This window comes from Microchirus variegatus (assembly GCF_963457635.1).
Source record: "Microchirus variegatus genome assembly, chromosome: 7".
NCBI classification, from domain to species: Eukaryota; Metazoa; Chordata; class Actinopteri; order Pleuronectiformes; family Soleidae; genus Microchirus; species Microchirus variegatus.
In genome coordinates, this window is record NC_139808.1 from 14,922,998 (window position 1) to 14,942,557 (window position 19,560).

The window sequence follows — 19,560 nt, forward strand, 5'->3', positions numbered from 1 at the left end:
TCCACCTCCAAAGATTTGCTTCACAGCAGCTGATGGAAACACAGATTAATGTGCGTTGTCTTTTACAGAATCTGTTAAAAAAAAACATGTGATACATTTTTAATGGAAACCCAGCTGTAGGGAGCAATTTCTGCAAAGCAACCGACCACAGTTTGAAAATGGGTGGAGATCTATTGTGGAAATCCTGATGTGTGTTGTAACACTGTGAAACTGCATGTTTTAACACTGCTGTGGGACATACTTGCGAGTTTTTATGGAGAGGATGAAAAACCATGATCTTTTCCTAGCCCTAACTAAAACTTTTTGTGTCTAAACTACATTTATAACCAGTTACCATCACCCGTCTTTAAAGTGCCAAAAAGCACCACATGCTGTTTAAAACACTACTTGTGGCATGCTGATGTAGACATTTATAGACATGTCAATAAATAACATGTTTTTGGTTTGGAAACCTGAGCCAACATGTATCCATTTGTGGAAACTGACAATGGTAACATATGACGCAGGAACGTAAAGACTGGGTTGAGATCTCTGGCATGAGTGAGTAAATGTAAGGCAACAACTGCACTTCTAACAAAGCTGTTACGATTAAATATTCAAACGCTCGTGTTAAGAGTTCAAATTACTGTTTCTGGCAAACAAAGAGGATGAGGAAAAACATCATCCAAAGCACAGGCGACAACTCAAATCGCACAACAATAGCGCCTCATGTCAGCGTGATGAAGGGGCAGGTCTGTGGTGGAATTAGATTTTAAGGGGCATTCATGAGAGCGAGTGGAGAGCCACTGGAGCTATCAAAAACAAACACACAGCTGCCAGACAGGAAACTATAAAAATCTGTCGACTTTATCGGGGTCGTAACTCAGACAGGTGCGGTTCGCGCCACACACATGTCACTGGTGCAGACAATAACTTCTTAATGCAGTCGAGCAGAGAGGCAGGGATGTCTCACACAGTGATAGTATATGACGTTAAGACAAACTGTGAGTGACGGTGTGTTCATCAGTATCACACGAGAGAGCCTTGAAACAAGGACAGCAATGAGACAGGTTGAGACAAAACATGAATACACACACACAGTAGATATATAGCTCTCCTCCACACCTGCTGCTGATATCTCCTCAGTGATGAGATTTCACACGATCATTAATATCAACAAGCTCAGTGTTGATCCCATCATTTATGTGGATGTGGTTTTCTTATTTTCGTTCGCAGTGAATTTACAGTTTTCAAACCAAAATTGCTATTTGTAACTACGCAATTCAACTCAGTTGAATATGTTGGTTCTATTTTCTACACCAATGAAACGACACAGAGAGCACTCTACAGTATTTTTTCATTTTCAACACAGCAACGCAGTGTTTCCAAAGGTGTGGGCCACATAAGTCACAAACAAATCAGAAAAATAGACCACACAATTTGCAGTTTTGTCAATAAGCCTCAAATGATCGTAAATTTTTAGGATTTATTTATTCATTAAAAGTTGCTTCGCAAATCCATACATTCCTTCGCATGGATTGGGACATTTTATAGATCATTTATGGAGTGCTTTGTGTTGAACCCTAAACTAACTGTGTTTCCACAGAGTGGAACGGTGCAGTTTGGTCAAGTACGGTCGTGCAACTTAAGAAATGTACACATTTTACAGTGTAGATATTTAGAGGCCTTATCGAAATTCAAAAGGTTATTATCTACCTTGTTTTATGAAATAAATAATATAATCTCATGTTTTCATGGGATGCTGAAGACAATGAGAAAATATAATGGGCTGCAACATTCTAAAGTCTGGGAATATATGGCCATATATGCTTAACCCCTTTTTGTATAATATTGACCAGTATTAAAATGACACCCTGGGTTGCATGAAACACTAATAATTATTATGTGTCCATGTGAAAAGCTGCCGTGGTTTTAGGTGCAGGTGTATACTTTACACGAGTACGACAGAGCCTCAGTAAAGTGGCGCATGTGCGTACGCATGTGCCGTCTCCTACTGTGTAATTCTATTGTTTAGGGCAGTCACTTTGTATGACAGCTGTCTAACGGGACATTCACCCCATCGCACAATAGAGGGGTGGGGACACACAAACACACTATCATTACCATCTCAGCAAACGGAGACACACTCTTGAACGCTGCATTTAACCGCTTAAGGGTCTGAGAGCTGCAGCCGGTCGGAGAGTTCAAAGATGTCAGCAGCAGAAAAAAGACGCTCGACCAGGTGAGAGGGTCGTTATAGTGAGGTGAACTTTGACACGATCCTAAAAATTAAGTAAAGTGTCATTGTTAGGGCTGTGCCATATCATTTTGTTTACAATAATACCAGGAAACCAGCTCGCAGGACAGAGAAATTATATATATGTATATCCTTTATATAAACAGGTCAGAAAAGTCTCATTGAGATTAAAATCCCTTTTAAAGTGACCTGGCCAAGATGACAGCATCAGTACATTTGAAAGTTTTATCTTAAGAACGGACAATACAGAAAACAACCACCACAACACAAGCAAACGGGTCACTCTCCCGTCTTTAGTTTAGTTTGTGTTACTTTGGTGAATTTGAACAAAGGATTGACCACACAAAATAACACAATTGGGCTTACTAATGGAGGCCAAAAACTCCCATGTTCCTGCAAGCTAAAATTATTGCTTTTCTCTATGGGCTTTGTTGTGAGCAGTTTATAATGGCATCAAAACTTAAGTTCTCTTTTGGAAAAGGCTAATGGCATTGGCAAATGTAGGGGTCGGGTCATACTGTACTGCTCACATAATCTCAAGCAAATTTCCATAGTTACCATTTTCTTCAGTGTCCGTTTGGACCAAAACAAAAAGGTATGCCACCTACTGGACTGGACAGTGATTTGTTACTTAGCACCTGCATGGGGTCAGTTAGCAGCACAATGCTGCTAACTGACCCCATATTTGCTATGTCTCAATCCTAAAAGTAGCCCCAATGCTACTTCCTAGTAAAATAAAGGTTTATTCTTGTCATTCTGATATGCAAAACCTATGAAATAACCATTCAGCCACCTACAGCACGAGGCACCGAACACATTGCCACCTGAAGGGGAGTTGGGAATTATCGTAGTCAGGGCAATGAATAGTTGTGCTGTTCCTGCTGGAGTTGTGCGGCACACCAGCTATCCTCAGGCAAATTACTCAAACATAACCTTTGACATTGGCCTGCTCTGTCTCAGCAGCTCTGTTCCAACCCGCCGTTGATCCTGGGACAGTTATGGGCATGAGTGTGTGACTACAGGCATTGTTTGGGCCCTGTGAGTTTCCACGCTGTCGGCCATCTTGCACTCACAGACTGTGCGTTTTAAGTAGACACCGAGGGCCACTTGGCTGATATATATGTCGCACACTGCTCTTATCTTATATCTTCCTCACTAGCATAGATTATATGTTTCCTCTTTGGTATTGCTGCAAAAGTATCTGTAAACACTGAGCCTTACATATTGTAAATAAGTTAACATCATTTCCGGCCACATATAAAAATGACACATTTCTCAGGGGAAAATACTCCCATTTGGCCAGATGATAACAATTAAGTCAGAGAAGAATCCAGCGAGCAAACAGTTCAACAGTTAAAGCAAATGATACTTTTGACTTAACAGCTTTTACGGCTCTTAGGAGAGCCTGTGTGCGGACAATGCCTTCACTGGCTAATTACAGTCTGTGTTATTGCATACTGATTATGGTGGAGAAAACTATGCACACATGAACCCAAAGAATGCAGAAACTCCTCCGACAGAGAGGAAAAGTAGGAAGGACAAGAGCTATTTTTTCCTGTCGCCTCAATCTCATCAGCTCAGCGAACAGCAGTAATGGATCGAGAGGCTGCTCGAGAAGAAAGTTATGGCTTCCTTAATGTACTGCTGAAATACAGAGAACACATGAGGCTGAGGAAAAAATAAAGATTCTGATACAGACAAGATGCCGAGCTGTGACATTTAATGGGTGTGAAGTTAATTAACAGTCCCTAATGAATGTTTCTATTTATGTTTACCAGCACTTCATTCCTGAAGGACTTTCAAAATCAGGATCAGGCCTAAATAAAGAAGCACCTAAAGGCTGTAATGTATAGATGCAACAGCACAGCTTGATGCTTAATAAGGCAACACTATGTTCCAACCCCCGAGACACTCTGTTTGAGGAAGTGCTGCGAATCGCTCCGAATCGCTCCGAAGCACCTCCGAATTACATGATCCAAAACTGAACAGGAAACACATTAGCTTGAGAAATGTTTTCATAACCTTTCCCTTGATGTATACCTTACCACAGTTGTATCACTGTGGTCTTCAGAGAGTTTCTTGAACTTCATGGTTTGGTTGTAGTTAAACTCTGAGACTTTACTTATACAGGTGCATGTCTTTCTAAACACAGATGGACTCCAGTCAGGTTCTAGACAGATCTTCACGATAGTTAGAGCAAAGGGGAAGAGCCTGAACACTGAAAAACTTTCCACAATAGCAATTGTGACATGAAATATTTAGTAAGAACAGGTGTTACTGATCACATGAATAACATTTCTGTTCTATTTAGGTACCGGTCCTCACTTAATGTGATGAGCAACACCTGTGTTTTAACTTCTTGCATACACACAGAGAAATTTGGGGGATAATTTATGTACCAAAAAGTAAATGGTCTGTATTTATTAAGCATTTTTCTGGTCTTGATGACATCTCAAAGCTGCTTTACACAATTAACTCATTCGCTCAGACCTCTTTCACACCCATTCACACGCCGTCGGGAATCAAACCTACAACTTTGAAGTTAAGACAACCCACTCTACCTGACTTGTCCGTATAATAAAGGAATAAGAAATGTTGAAAAGTGTAAGAGATTATCTTTTCGGTCATCTTTTTCATTATAACAATCCTACATTTCTGCATGTTGCTGTTGTTTAATTACCACAGCCATTGTCTGATGATGCTCTGCAGTTAAGAGATTTCAGTCATCTGGGATTATTCACCATCTGCTACTAAAAGTTTAATTTAAGTGCGTTTCAGGCAAAATGCAGAAAACCTCGCCTCATCACTTCATGGCTGCACTTCACATCTGCTATCACAACATTAATCCAGCCCTGGATTGGTTGATTTAAATAGGAGGTTAGTATTTACTTCTGTTGATGTTAACAAAAAGAGAGCATGCGTTGCTATATGACATGCTTTCCTTTGAAATATATTTCTGTAAATTATGCCGATATTAGAAAGGAGATGCACATGGAGAAGAAGACAAGTAGCAAAGGTCAGAATCAAAGTTTCACTCTAATGCGTAACTAAGTGACCTATAACTTCCGATGACGAGTCGTCACACAAACCAAAGGTCTTGTTTTGGTGTGGAACACGTGTGCCGATGCATTGGCTTTCTCTCAACTCCAACTGTATTGACCATTAACTTTAACTGTAGGTAACAGCAGGGACTTGCACACATTACAATTGTGTTACCTGACACGCACAGTGCTCTCGTGTAAGAGGGTATTACGGAGTCACAGAAAGTGAGGTGAAGAGGATCAGCTAATGGCCACAGAGACAGATACAGTCGCAAGCCAGCTGCTGCGTTAACTGCCCTCGCTGCTCAAGTGGAGTTCAAATATTTGAACTTCCCCTGAGCAGCAACATCACAACTGACAGCATCACAGCACAAAAATAAGCCATTATTAGAATGAGCAGAGGGAGAGTGACCAGGCAGCCACGGCCCAGTATATGGAGGGAGGTTGAGCTCTGGTACTGTCAGGTGAGAGGTGCAACTTTTTGCACAATGAGATTGTGGAAAAACTGACCAGAGTTGCACACATGAACACAAACTGAAGGCGGTGACGCCCTGGAGAGCTTAAATAAATTGCACTATATCTGTGCCTTACTGAGGTTTAAGGTTTAAATAATTAGCAAAGTTTTATTTATTGATTGATTTTCTTTTACTGATGAAAAATAATTTTAGAAAACACCACAAGAAGAATCTATGAAAGCAGTGTCTGCATGAAGTCTTTTGTGGATGTGAAGGAGCTTTGACTAAAGCTGGAGAGAACTAACCTGATGACAAATCATGAGGGTTTTCTTAGATATGGAATGCGACTGAATGAATAAACAAGTGTCCAGGTGGTTTTTCATTTAGAGTGCGTCTGTGTGCAGTGTAAAAACACGAAACTATGAAGTTATGGACACTAATTGCAGCTTACAGAAGCCAACAGCCCTAAAATGTGTGTCATGGCCCCTTTATCAGAGCTGACAGTGGCCAGCAGCTCAACGTGGAAGTGTTGCTTTCAGCTGCACATACAGATTTATAGATACAGGTTTTTTTTGATGTGTGGTTGTATGAGGTACCGATTGTAGTGAGCTGACCTCTCAAACTCACTCAGGGACACGAGGAAAAACTGATTTTAGCCACATCTCATTCTCTTTTGCTTATCTGTTATACCTGCCAACACAAAGGAAATACGTCATTGGTCAGCAGCTACTTTTAAAGGCGACAATGCTGCATATACAGAAACCAATTCAAACTGGGAGGACATGAACTAGGACACAATTAAAAACATTTAAAAATGTGTGACTAAAATATATCTGCTGTCTTCTTAACCAATTCACCATCAAATGGAAACTAACGTGGTGAAAGACGGAAGAAAGAACATAACTTCATGTCTACACCATTTTGTTGTGGTTATAATTTAAGAGATTAATAATATGTGTGAGTGTGTCAGCACTGTGGCAAATACACAAAACAGTACGACAACAGCCTAAGTCATGCAAATAAAACAAGAACATTTCTTAATGTTACCAGTTTTGCTTTGCCTTAATTAAACCGAGTGAAAACCTTGAAGTTTGACACACTTCACCACAGCTCCAGTGAGAAACTGTGGACCTCCCAGATAGTGGAAGAACACACACTCACACATCACAGACACTGGGAAACCCCTCTTAATCCATCTCACTTTAGCCTGAACAGACAAAAAATTGAAAGCACAAAGGAACCGCAATCTTGGACTCTCATTTTCAAAGTATTGGTTTGTCTTTGTCAGCATTACCATGACAGATCTCATCATTTAAAATATTGAGCAGCAGTATGTTTGAAAAGCTATCATACAATTAATTTATCAAACATAGTTAATCATGGTGATGCAATGAACAGCTGTGGTGCTTCACTGCAAGTGAATTGGTTCTGAATAGGGAGTGAAAACTTGACTATGGTTGTGAATCTCTGGCTAAATCCACTCTTCTGTTTTTATATAAAAAAATACATTACTTCTGCTGGTTCAGTTTTCATTTGAAAACACTGGGTGTGTGTTTTAGGCCTGATCCAAATGGAGACAGAACTTTACCTACACAATATTTTTCTTTTTTGCTGTTAAAATGTTGCCACAGACATACAACAAAAATGGAGACTTTGAGCATTAAGTTTGAAGTCATCATGTTTCACATTAGAAATGCCCAGCGTACCTGAACGATGGGGAGGCAGATTACTTCTGAAAAGAAGCAAAAGCACTCGTCCAGATTGTTTTCATCTGAAAATGCTCATTTGAAATGAAAACAGAGTAGCATGAATGTAGCCTCTGTGTGTTGACCTTGTAATTGGCAGGCAACCTGTGCAGCCTCAATGTCAGCTGGGATTGACTCCAGCTCACACCACTACCCTCACACTTATCCGGTGATAAGTTCTTACGATTAATGATTTTCAAGAGCAAGAAACCTACAATTTACCTAATAAACTTTATATTTTCCCCTTTTTGCTCTTGGTGAAGAAAGTAAAGCCAAACATTCTCAGAAAAACAAGCTAAGCAGTATGTGATGGAGCTCAGTGGCAGCTAATCCTGTAACCAGTGTTCTGAAAATACACTTCTTACTGTCATGCTATTCTCTTACCTCCCAGCACTCACATACAACACTCTCTCTAGAACCCATGCTTAATATCCTACTCCTCACAAAAGTGGTCTTTTTATCTAAGAAGTCAGAGCTACTGCAGCCTGAGGAGGATATTAAAGGCCAAGCTCTTGGAGGAAGGGCAGTGGGCAGGAAGACTCTTAGAGAGCAGACCATCCATCCATCCACACACGCAGCTAGTATTTACAGCAGCTTCAAAACATTTTCACATTTCCCATACCTCATGGAGTTAATTGTCAAACTGACTTTCTGCCTCTCAGTTTTCAATCGATAACCCATCAAGAGAAAACATGTTTTTGTTTTTTTCATAATCTACAAATGTGTTAAATGTATTTACAAAAGTATTCAGAGTCTTACTTCAGTGCTTTGTAGAAGTGTCTTACGCAGAAGCTACAGCTTTGATCCCTCTTGTATTAGGTTTTTAAAAAGCCTGGACCTCAAGTGTCTGAACTTGAGGTAGAATTATTGTCACACCATATTTTTGTCTTCCCCGTATGTCATTATCACCTCAGCCTCAAGTCTGAAACCAGTTCTCCTCAAAGCGTCTCTGAATTTGGCTGCACTCATCCTTTCCTCATGTTTTCCCCAGACTCTCCGTCCCATCATCATTCACACTAAACAGATGATGAGCAGTGCCTGATCTACAAGACACAAATGCCTTCTACTCAAAATCTGCTTTCGGACATGCATTGCTAGATGTGGATCGGTTATATTCAGTCTGTCAGGTTCTGTGATACATTCGCTCAATCTGCGTGGATTTAAAGCGCGCAGTGCACTCTTAAAAACTGAAACCGACACTGGTGCCATTCATTATTTTTCAGAAGCTCTTCCAGTCGTCAACATGGCAGTGTGAGCAAACGGAGTCACGTGACCTCTGACCTCTGTTGAGGTCACTGTGCTAACCTGAACACTTACAATATGTTCTACAAACAGTTCTCAATGACCTATACCTCACCATAATTTCATCAGTTAGCTCTACAGAGAGATTCTTGAACGTCACAGTATGGCTGTTGTCCTGACATCACGCTGTGTGAACTGTGGTTGCATAAACAGAGGTGTGTGTCTTAGTTTTCCACAGGTAGAATCCAGTCAGGCCCTGGACAGATCTCAAGGATATTTTAAGCAAACAGGATGCAGCTGAACACAGTGCGAGTCACAGTTAAAACTCTAATTACTGTAGTAAAGAAGACGTTTTGAGTTTCGGCGTTGTGTGCAAGAATAGAATGCAAACCGATTGTTGGATTTTCATTCATTCATTCATTAATGTACAAGACAAAGTATGCAGGAAGTAAAGGGAAAATCTGAATATGTACTTCACATGGCGACATATAAAGGTTTCCTTTTGTGTCTGTTTGTCGGGAAAGGAGCAGAGGGTAAATGTTAGTTTGACTGTTGCGTTTGTGTGTGTAAAACACACCGCACAGCACAAAGAGTCTCTTTGTGGTCTCATGCGGCTAATTCTCCTTTTTTTCCACTGCTGGCTTAATAAAAATTAGGGTGTGTGTTGCTTACGGAGCTGGGCTTGTTGCACACCATTCAGAGGTGAGACAGAAGCTGTACAATACTTTTGAGAAGCATATTGTCCTCTGAAGATGGCGAACATGAATGCGGCCAGCCATTCCACTGTTTTGACAAAACCATGAAACCATAAAGAGCCCAGGGCCTGGGAGTCAGATGAAAGTCAGATAACAGGATCATACACAGCCTGAAGACCAAGAAATAATAATCAAAAAAAACATCAGGCACACATACACAACTGTTGTTCTAATAGAAGAACTCATTATTTCTAAACAAATTGGTTAAGAAACAATAACTGTCACTGCAGATTAGCATCCAAAACCAAATGTTTTCCACAAAGCTGAACAAACAAATGATACGATCTGTCCATTATCATCAAACTTAAAATAACTAGTGATGCAGCTCAGACATCAGTTGTTGTTGTATACTTCCTTCTTTCTTAACTGTCACTTTGTTCATAGATGAGTACACAGTACACTGATTGCAGTTTTCTTTTTTTTTCTTTTTTGACCATGCAGAGACCGAAACCCACAAAGGTCACATAGGGATTAAATATGAACACATTCCTGTCGACTGCCCCAGCTGACCAGCTCTCTTCACCAGACAATGTTAAATGCCAGAGATTCCTCTTGGAGGTGAGCATGGTCCTGCTGGACCAGCTGCTGCTGCTCCTTTAGCCCAGCGTCAGTGCTTTGTGCTGGTGGAAACAAACCACACCCAACAGCCTCCTGTGGAGCTCAGGAGGAGGGAGGTTTCATGGGCTTCTTAAAATGCAAATGTAGTCAACAATTCTAAATATGAATAACAGATGATAGAGTGAGTGTGTGTGTGTGTGTACATGTTTGTCTCTGAAAGCAGTTCTAGTATCAGAGTAATGGCTTATAATATATATATATAAAAAATGTGTGTGTTAAGTATTGTGTGCACACGTAAGGCGTAACCTGCCACACAGTTTGATGCAAAACACCAACAACATACCTTTTTACTGTAAAATAGCTTGAGAAGTGTGACAGCAAGTAAGTAATTGCTAACATTAAACGTGCACTGCCCCAGTGGACCACCCTGAAGGTGGACTTGCCATTGTGGTTTGTGCCACCCTTGGCGAGTGCTCCTATTTACGGCCTCTGCTGGCTGCAGCAAAGCATGTGGTCTGAAAGAGGTGACCCATAGAGGAGTGTCATGGAAAGAAAATGTTTAAAAAAATAAAAAAATAAAAAAAATAAAATAAAAAAAAGTAATATACAGATAAGAGTACCATGCATTCTTGTCTTAATTCAGACATGAAGAGAATAAGAATGTTATTTACATCTCTCAGTGTGTGCATAATGGAGAGAATTTCTCTCACCATCCTGTTTAACAAGCCACAGGCTTACAATGAGGTGCTGAAGAACATGACTGTCAGTCTGAATACTGGGCTTTTGAGGTAACACCCACCCTTCAAACCACATATGCTTGTCATTTCATCACACATTCAGAGGGATGTTGTTCTCACTGATCTTCCCTCTTTCTTTCCTACCCCCAGTCTGACTCTTGCTGCATCCACATGACTACATTTTGTTTTCAAACATCTTCTATGGTTACACCTGCAGTCCACACTATCCTCAGGTTTTTAAGACCCTAAAATAGAGATTTTCTGGAACACTACTGGTTGTTTTAGTTGTTTCCATGCACAGTTGTGTCAAGATACAGCTGAAGCAAAACAGTGGCGATATGCTCCCATTCAGCTTAATAGTAGGCGTTGAGTCCTATCATGTCAAAAACTGTGACAACTTAAGCTTACGGGTAAGTGTTAGTATGTCAAGCCAGTGTCTTTCTATCATCCATTAACTTAAAAAAATATTTAAGTCTTTAAGCTGACAAGACATAAAATGTTTTTAGCACTTCCATTATTTCCAAGTCAAAGTTGGGTGGTGGTAGTTTATGCATAGAGCTCACAGACCAGCTTGAGTCCAACTCAACATATTAATGTATAGCAATTTAACTCTGCATTATCTGTGTCCTTGTGACCCACTGAAAATTCATCATGTTGCTCCATTATGGATTAGACTAAGGCACATGAACATTTAAGAGGACTAAACATTGAGAAACATGGCTTCCATTAGTTAAAATGTAACTCTCACAACAATGCACATTGTTCAAATGACAGACTTGATGCACCTGCAGGCAAAACAACCATCATGTACTCCTTCAATATATATATATATATACACAAAGTATACATGTAAGTATAAACAGCACACAGTATATGGTCAAACATACAGTGAGGCATCATGTCAACATGTGAAAAACTACCAAGAGATGCAAAAACTACTGCACATGCTCAAATGTAGGCCAATAGTTATTGATGTTTGGATGTCCATTTTATTTTCCCAAGAAAAATGGTAGTGTCTGTTACACCTGTGTCAAGAACTGTCTCATCTGTCCTCAATAAGAGCCTGATCCTCCTGACCCTAAAACTTCACAGGAGAAGGCCACACTGACGAACTCGAGGCTAAAGCTACACCACATAACAAAACAAAAATATCTGCATTCCACCAGGGATGGGCTTGTCTTTCCACCGACTGACATCAACAGCCAACATTATGCATCATATTCATGCATATAAAATATATTATATCAATGTGTAAAAGACCAAAAAAAGCCATTAATAACATGTTTTATTGCAGCACCAAAAGGCGGAGGAAAAAATGTCATGACTGCTCCTAAATTATGGGCTGTCACGCCGGTGCAATCCTGTGTCATAATCAGTAGACCTAATTTGGTCTACTGAGAAGCCCAAAATGACGACTGATGATGATTCATCTGTATTTAAAATTGCAGCGGTCAGACTGCATGATATCAGCCCAGTAAGAGCTCATAGGTCACCAGGAATGAAAATATAAATTTTGGGCAAAACAGTGGAATGGCACCATCAGTAAGCACAGTGCTTTTCCTATAACAATTGGACTAAAGCAAAGTCATACGTGTGTGTCGCCACTCGCCAGACAGCTCAGGTTTTTGAACCTGCGCTCGTTAGGTGTCCACCAGAGTGAAGTACAGTGATCCTGACTGGGTGAGATGCCGTCTTTATTTAGCGCTCGTGTCATGTCCCCCACCCCCGTCCTAAACTTAAGCGCAACCTCGTTCGCACTGCACGCACACACACACGCGCTTGGACGCGCACAGCCACTCGAGAGAACGAGCCGGTGACGCGCGCATGTGAGAGCGCAGAGAGCCTGGACAGCAGGATCACCTTTTCGTGCACAGCTTCTTTAACCTCCATGGTCGTGTTTGTGACACTTCGACTTTTTTTACTATAAATTTTTTTGTCGAGGTGCGCACGTGTCGATTGTCGATCGATTTGTTGACAAAAAAGTCCCATCCCTAGCTCAGACCTAATATTATTGAATTATTAGCTACTACTGCTGACCCCTGATGGAAGCTCATTGAGCCACCATTATCCCTCTGAAAACTCCCCTCTTCTTTAGCCAGGTAACTTCAGCCCCACCATGAGGAGACATGAAGTAGCCACCTGGCAAATGAATCTGGCAGGGATTGTTTACTTTAGAGCACCGCAATTTGCTAATTAAAATATCGATATTTGCGCTGGTGCATTGATTATCGCAGGACAACGATATATATCACCGAATCAATTTTTTTTTGGACCCACCCCTATAGTAGGGTGCACGCCATGTGTGGAGGACTGCATGGAGGTGCCTTACAGGAGTACACACACACAAAAAAAAAGAGTGAAATGTGTCATTTTAAAGCCTCTCAGTGACAAACAGCATCCCATCCAGCTGTCCCTCTGACGTGTGTGTCAGCAGCTTTGAGGCCTGTGTGTGTACTGGTTCAGCATTGTTGATAATGGGATCAGTGAGATCACACAGCATCAGGTACACAGCTGTCCTGACACTGATAAGCTGGGTGAGGGGGTGAGGTGCCATTGTTTGTGTGTCACGACCTCGGACACTCATGCACCTCCCACTCAGTGTTGTGACAGGCCTCCTCCCCCCCTCCCAGGCCCAGCAGGTAAACCCACAGCTCTCCCTCTGCCTCACAGAGAGAAATCCATTATGTGGTGGTCTCATTAGACCTCAGACTGGAGGGGGGTCCATTGGTGAACGTCACCCCTACACCTGCGTGTAATGACAGTTCCAGGCAATTCCCACTGTGACCAATCCAGACCCACTCAGAATAAAAAGGGAGGATAAATTTCTCTGTGAGCGCATGTTTGGGGGTGGAGTTTGATTAGGAGCTAGAGGAGGTCACAGGCTTGATTTATGACTCGTCCAAACAGTCAGAGTCAGATGAAATCAGTGGTTCCTCTCTACATCCTTGTCCTCCTCCCCCTGTGGGAGGAAAAGAGAAGCTGGGAAAAAAACCAGGAGGTTTGGGTGTGTGTTGTAGCTGCCTGTTTACTTTTGTTTTGTGCTTCCCCGATGGTTGAAACTAAGAATTTCTATAAATAACAAAACAACTGTAGCAGATATAAGATGACTCGATCAAAGACACCGTCTTTCTCTCGAATCAGACTATGGCCTCCTTGTACTTTGTGCATGTGCGGTTCTGGCCCACAAATACACAGACAGACACAACCACAACAAAATTACAGACAATCAACAAAATCATCTGTTTGTTCTAGGGCCTGTCCACACTATAAAATAGTATAGGTGAATCTGTACAGAAAATTACGGCATTTTCTCATAACACCCTTGCGTTTTCGTGTAGACAACGAATATGCTATTTCCGTCTTAGAAAGCAGTTAAGGTTATAACTAGGGATGGGAATTTCACAAATTTTTAGAGTCGATTGTCGAGGTCAACGTGTCTAATTATTATTTTTTTTTTTCATCAGCAGCAACAGCAGCAATGCAGGGGTGTAAACTATTCTACACTGTACTACTTCATTTTAGGCTCAAAAACATGGCTGTAATTTGGTGTAGCAGTTACAGCGCCACTTACAGGCCTGGCATATGTACAACAGTCGCTTTGGGGTTTTTTGAAACAATGCCGTGTCTATGGGAAACTTTTACAAAACAACATTCCATTTCCGTGTGGCTTAAGTCGACAGGAACAGTGTCTGCCTGCTCTCTCTAGGTGACAGTACATTTCACAGTCCACTGCTGTGATTAGCCTCGTTTATTTGTGATATGGCTTCATTAAGGAGGGCAACAGACAACTGTTGTGTGCCGAGTACCATCAACAGTTTTGTGTTTGAAATTTACAATGACTGTCCTTTGGATATTAAGGGAAAGTCCATAAAGTACAAGTGGCAGTCCAAACGAAAGGACTTCAAGGCACTATGATATGGAAAATAAAAATCCTCATCCTTGTATCACTACATTTATTATGACAGTCATGATCAGGACACATGTTACAGAAAAACAGAGGCATAGGTGCCTTATTATCACTAATCTAGTGATTACATAATATAGCTAATTGCCCGTTTAAAAACAGTTTTGCTTTGGTCTTAAACTGTTCAGATGTCCATTATTTTTCTCCATCAGAGTTCTTCTGGCTCAGACGCCTTTCTTTTGCACTGCCACTTATACTTTATGGATTCTGCCTTCAGAGGACAGTCATTACTGTGATTTTGAATAGACCATTCTCTTCATTGTTTATAGAATAACAATTCCTTTGTGTCAAGTCACAGTTTTTTCACGAAAACCTCATTCTGGTGGTCATGGGGAAAATCATCGCTATGACTATAAGGGAAGACAAAGATGGTGTTGTTTGTTTCTCACCGTTACACTGTTGTGCGTTCAGTTTTCAGATATTAATAGACATCAGTTTTCAAAGTAGGACCATTAGACGATCCAAATGCAGGGGAATTCAAAGAGGAGGAGGAACAACAACACAAGACACACCACAGAGAAGATTTTCTACAGTTGTCATTATTCCACTGCAAGTTATATTCAGTCAGAATCAAGACTTGCAAATATACGACTATGTCCAAACCTTTATTATGCAGTGGACGAAGCCTCTGTAGCACATTCATGCTGCATATACATTATGCAATAAAGCTACTAAATAAAAACATGTCATCATATCCAAAATGAATGAGTCAAGTCTACAAATAAAACATATCCTGATGGCAGAATGAGTGCATTTAACACAGGAGTGTCTCAAAATCTGCAAGACTTAATTAGAAGAAGAGCAGTTGTTTCTCACAGCAGTTTTTTTTTTATGTTGATGTGGTTCAGTCCCACACCAAGAAGAAAAAACAATGTTTATCTCTTCTTTGTCTGAAATACTCAAGAGGAAAGAAAATGTTTGGATTGTCTGTTTAAAGCTCCACAACTCCCCAAGCCATTATCTTAACCCATCGCGTGTGTGTGCGTGTAGTCATGGGATTCATATTGAAGGATTGACAGCGTATTTCCAGTCTCTCCCACTCAATGTTATCAGTAAATGCATGTCATTACTCTGCTCTGTGCCGTCGTCCACAGACAGCAGCAGCAGGAGCTCTATGTTTCACCATGACTGATTGCACATAAATGTTGTCACCAGTGTACCACTAGATATAAAATCACACATGGCAGAGTGAGTTCATGGCGAGCGTTAACTCCTATACATTTTCCTATTACTTGGGAAAAGGCAGTGTTTTACAGCTGCATTAGCTGCGGCTGTAGCTTCGTATGTTTAATGGCGTTTAGGGCATGTGTCACCGTGGGTCCACAATAAATGTTTGTCAGTCGGTCTGCTAATGGTTGCTAAACTGAATGAATAAATAAACAACATTTAAGCCAAAAATACTACAACTACAGAAGTGCAGAAGTCAGTGTTTCCCATGGACCTAAAGGTTTGCAATGGAGTCAATCAGTGTGTTTACATGCATGTTAAAAGTCAGACTAACTTGAAATCATACAGCACGTTTGTCTGTGATGTAAAAGGTCAACAGGAAAGTGACCCAATAACACAAGCTTATAAAAGAGATACAGCGGCACCTATGAAGGTCAGTCGAGCTCCAGTCGCAGCTTGTGCGTGCAAACTTGGTCAAAGTTACTATTGAGAGAATGATTAAATTATGGCTGGACAATAATAAAACAATAGGTCATCATACATCGTGATGTTTATGGATCGCAAAGCACACTTTGAGATATGACATAATTGTTTTTGTGGGTAAGCTCAGGTTACAGTTTAGTAGATACTGAAATAGAATCTAGCCAGGATACAAACCAAACAAATGTAGCTCGGACATATTAAGCAAGGAAAGAGTTGTGCTGTCACTCACTGCCTAACTAAAATGCCTCCCAGGTGAGTACACGGCACTGGATTCAACTGGAGACGATGGACCCCCATTATCCCAAGGGACATTAAATATGTCTTTGTGTTGCTGTAAAATGACCTGCTGCAAAGATGCTGTCATAATTACCTCAGGGGTCATGAGGGGGGAAAAGTCAATGGTTGAAGACATATTTTCACTTTGAACGTAACTATTGTTTTGTATCAATTTTGGCAAAAATACAAAGTTTTTAAGAATCGTATTTGACTTGGATATTTTCTTAGACACCACTACGAGTTTCAAGTGTGAGTTTGGGAAATAGTGGACAAGATGATTTATTGGTTGGATTGATTTTATCTGCTGTGATGCCATGTGCCTAGAGACTCTCTTGGCAATTTATTGCCAGATAGTTCCTGGGAACCAAAAACGACACCATCATGTCAAAGCTGTGACAACTGTTATTTTCAACCACACTGCCAACGGCGACTGATCCAATTTATTTATTCACCAGTGTGTATTTTTACTGGCATGTGGCAGATTCTAATTCTGGATCCTAGTGCGGCGTCATGCATGCTCTCCATATCTAAAACTAGTAAAGATTTTATTGTCATTGCATCGTTAACAAAGCAACAAAATGTCTTGGTTCACGTAAAAAGGAACCGTTACCATTCACTCGTCCCAAAGATGCACACTCGCATATAAAATAAATTGATCTAAATAAATAATATAAAAGGTAAACAGCAGATGAGGGATACAAAGTGTATTTGGTTTCAACCGGCTGCTGGTCCTCTTTTCTTTGGATCTGTAGACTTTGAAAGAGTCAGGTAACAGATGCACAAGCTGGTGGTGAACTAGAGACCAGTAATTACACACTCTCACACACACACAGACAGACACACACTTGTATAATATCATGTTAGCTCAAACGCACAGTCACACTACACCCCACTGTTTCAATTCCCAAGCGTCTTCGTTAAGTCTTCTGGCACAGCAGTGAGTCTGCTACTCTGCAATTACAATCAAAACTCTGCCACTACTGAAGCCACTCGCACAGCTTCCTCCAGGCCATGAGCACAAACCCTCCAACGGGTCGCCCTGTTCTCTTGTGACTTTCAGAAAAACTGCACATTGTAAGCAAAGTCATTAAGGAGCTTTAGCACCCCACTTCAGTGCGAGGGGCAACACACACACACACAAACACACACCCGCGTTTAATTGCCTCTCCCAAATCCCAGCCTTGTCTGGGACATTCAAGTTGTTAAGGAACATGTTTGATAGTTTCATTTGAAGTCTAGTGTAGCAGTGTGAGGGTCCAATGAGATTTAAAATGTCAATCTATCAAATGCAGAAGTTACAGTAGCGTGTCCTCTAACTAAATTAGACCTAGTTGGCACCGGGCCATAATGGAGGCGGGGCTTAACTCTGGCACCCTGCTCGCCTGAAGAAGGATTTATACCGCGGGTTGCCTGTGACCACCATTTTCTATTACTCTCCAAAACTAACAATCTGACATTCACATCCACTTAACACTGTAATCAGTGGTGTGGAGATTAGAGCCAGATGTAATGTACAACCAAATACAATGGCATAATAGAAATAAAATACTATACACTAGACAATACTGTCCCTTACATCTGTGTGTGTGTGTGTGTGTGTGTGTGTGTGTGTGCCCACATGCGACCACGAGTGTGTGTTAGTCCATTGAGCATTTCAGTGGGGGATGGGTGAAAAACGGATGTATTGTCCGTCCATTCCCTGGGGTATGTGGCACCGTGTGCGTGTCTCTCTCTCTCTCGGGACTAGCACACTTTATTATTGATCGGCCTCTTGTGTGTTAAACTGTATGTCTGGGTCTCATTAGACCTCCACAACTAATATGTCCATTGTCTCTTTAGACCCATTTTCTTTTCATCTCATCACTCGGTCCCCTCAGCCTCTGCGCCATCCTTCTATCAATCCATCCATCCATCCACACCCCACCACCCCCTACTCTGTCTGCCCTCTCCTCTCCTCTACTTCAGCTTCATGTCTCTCCCTGTCATTGCTTTTTGTCATTTGGTATATTAATTCAGTCTGTCTTGGATGATGGAGGGGGGAAGGACAGAGGCAGAGGACGGCTGGTGAAATGAGACGTTGGAGAGGTTAGGCTACAGGACAAGTTGTACTCGGATCAGTCATTCAGGGAACCTCTTGCTTTTAATCAAATGCAAAACACTATAGTGGAATAAACATTCAAATACAGAGATTTAATTCAATTCAATTCAAACATTATTTTAATGGGCTATTGGTGACAATAATTAACTGGTATTACCTTTAAGTATATATATTTAATTATATAATGACAGCATAGATGCAGTATAACAAGGGGAGCATTTAAGAGAGATAATGAAAAATGTTATTACTAGAGAGAATCACCTAACCAAATGAAGAGTCCCAGAGGGAAACGTGGAAACTTGCGGCTCTCACTCACATTCATGTTCATGTGAGGGTAGCGGTGTATATCACTCTTTACAGCCTGTGCTTAGTGAAGCATTTATATGACATTGAGAGTTTACACATTGCATCTGATTTATTTTTTGCAATATATTAGCCTGAGATTTCAAGGATCAGGCAAATACCAATACTGAGAATCAGGTGGGCATTCAAAAGTAATGTTTTTTTATAAGAATTAGCACACATTGTATTAATTTACATTGATGAAACAAAACATTTGCTTTTATAGCAGTAGCAAAATATTCTTCCATGAGACAAAAACTTCATTAAACCCTGGAAAAATCCAAGACTACCTCTTTTTTTTCCTACAATAAAGAGATAAGCTGACTGGAACGACGCTAAAACCTCAGCAACAAACAAGCAAATAATCAAAACCACAGCACGACAACATCCTCTCACATTTGATTAACAAAAGGTAGAGCAATGCACACCACAGTTCACATGAGAACACCTAAATTGGGCAC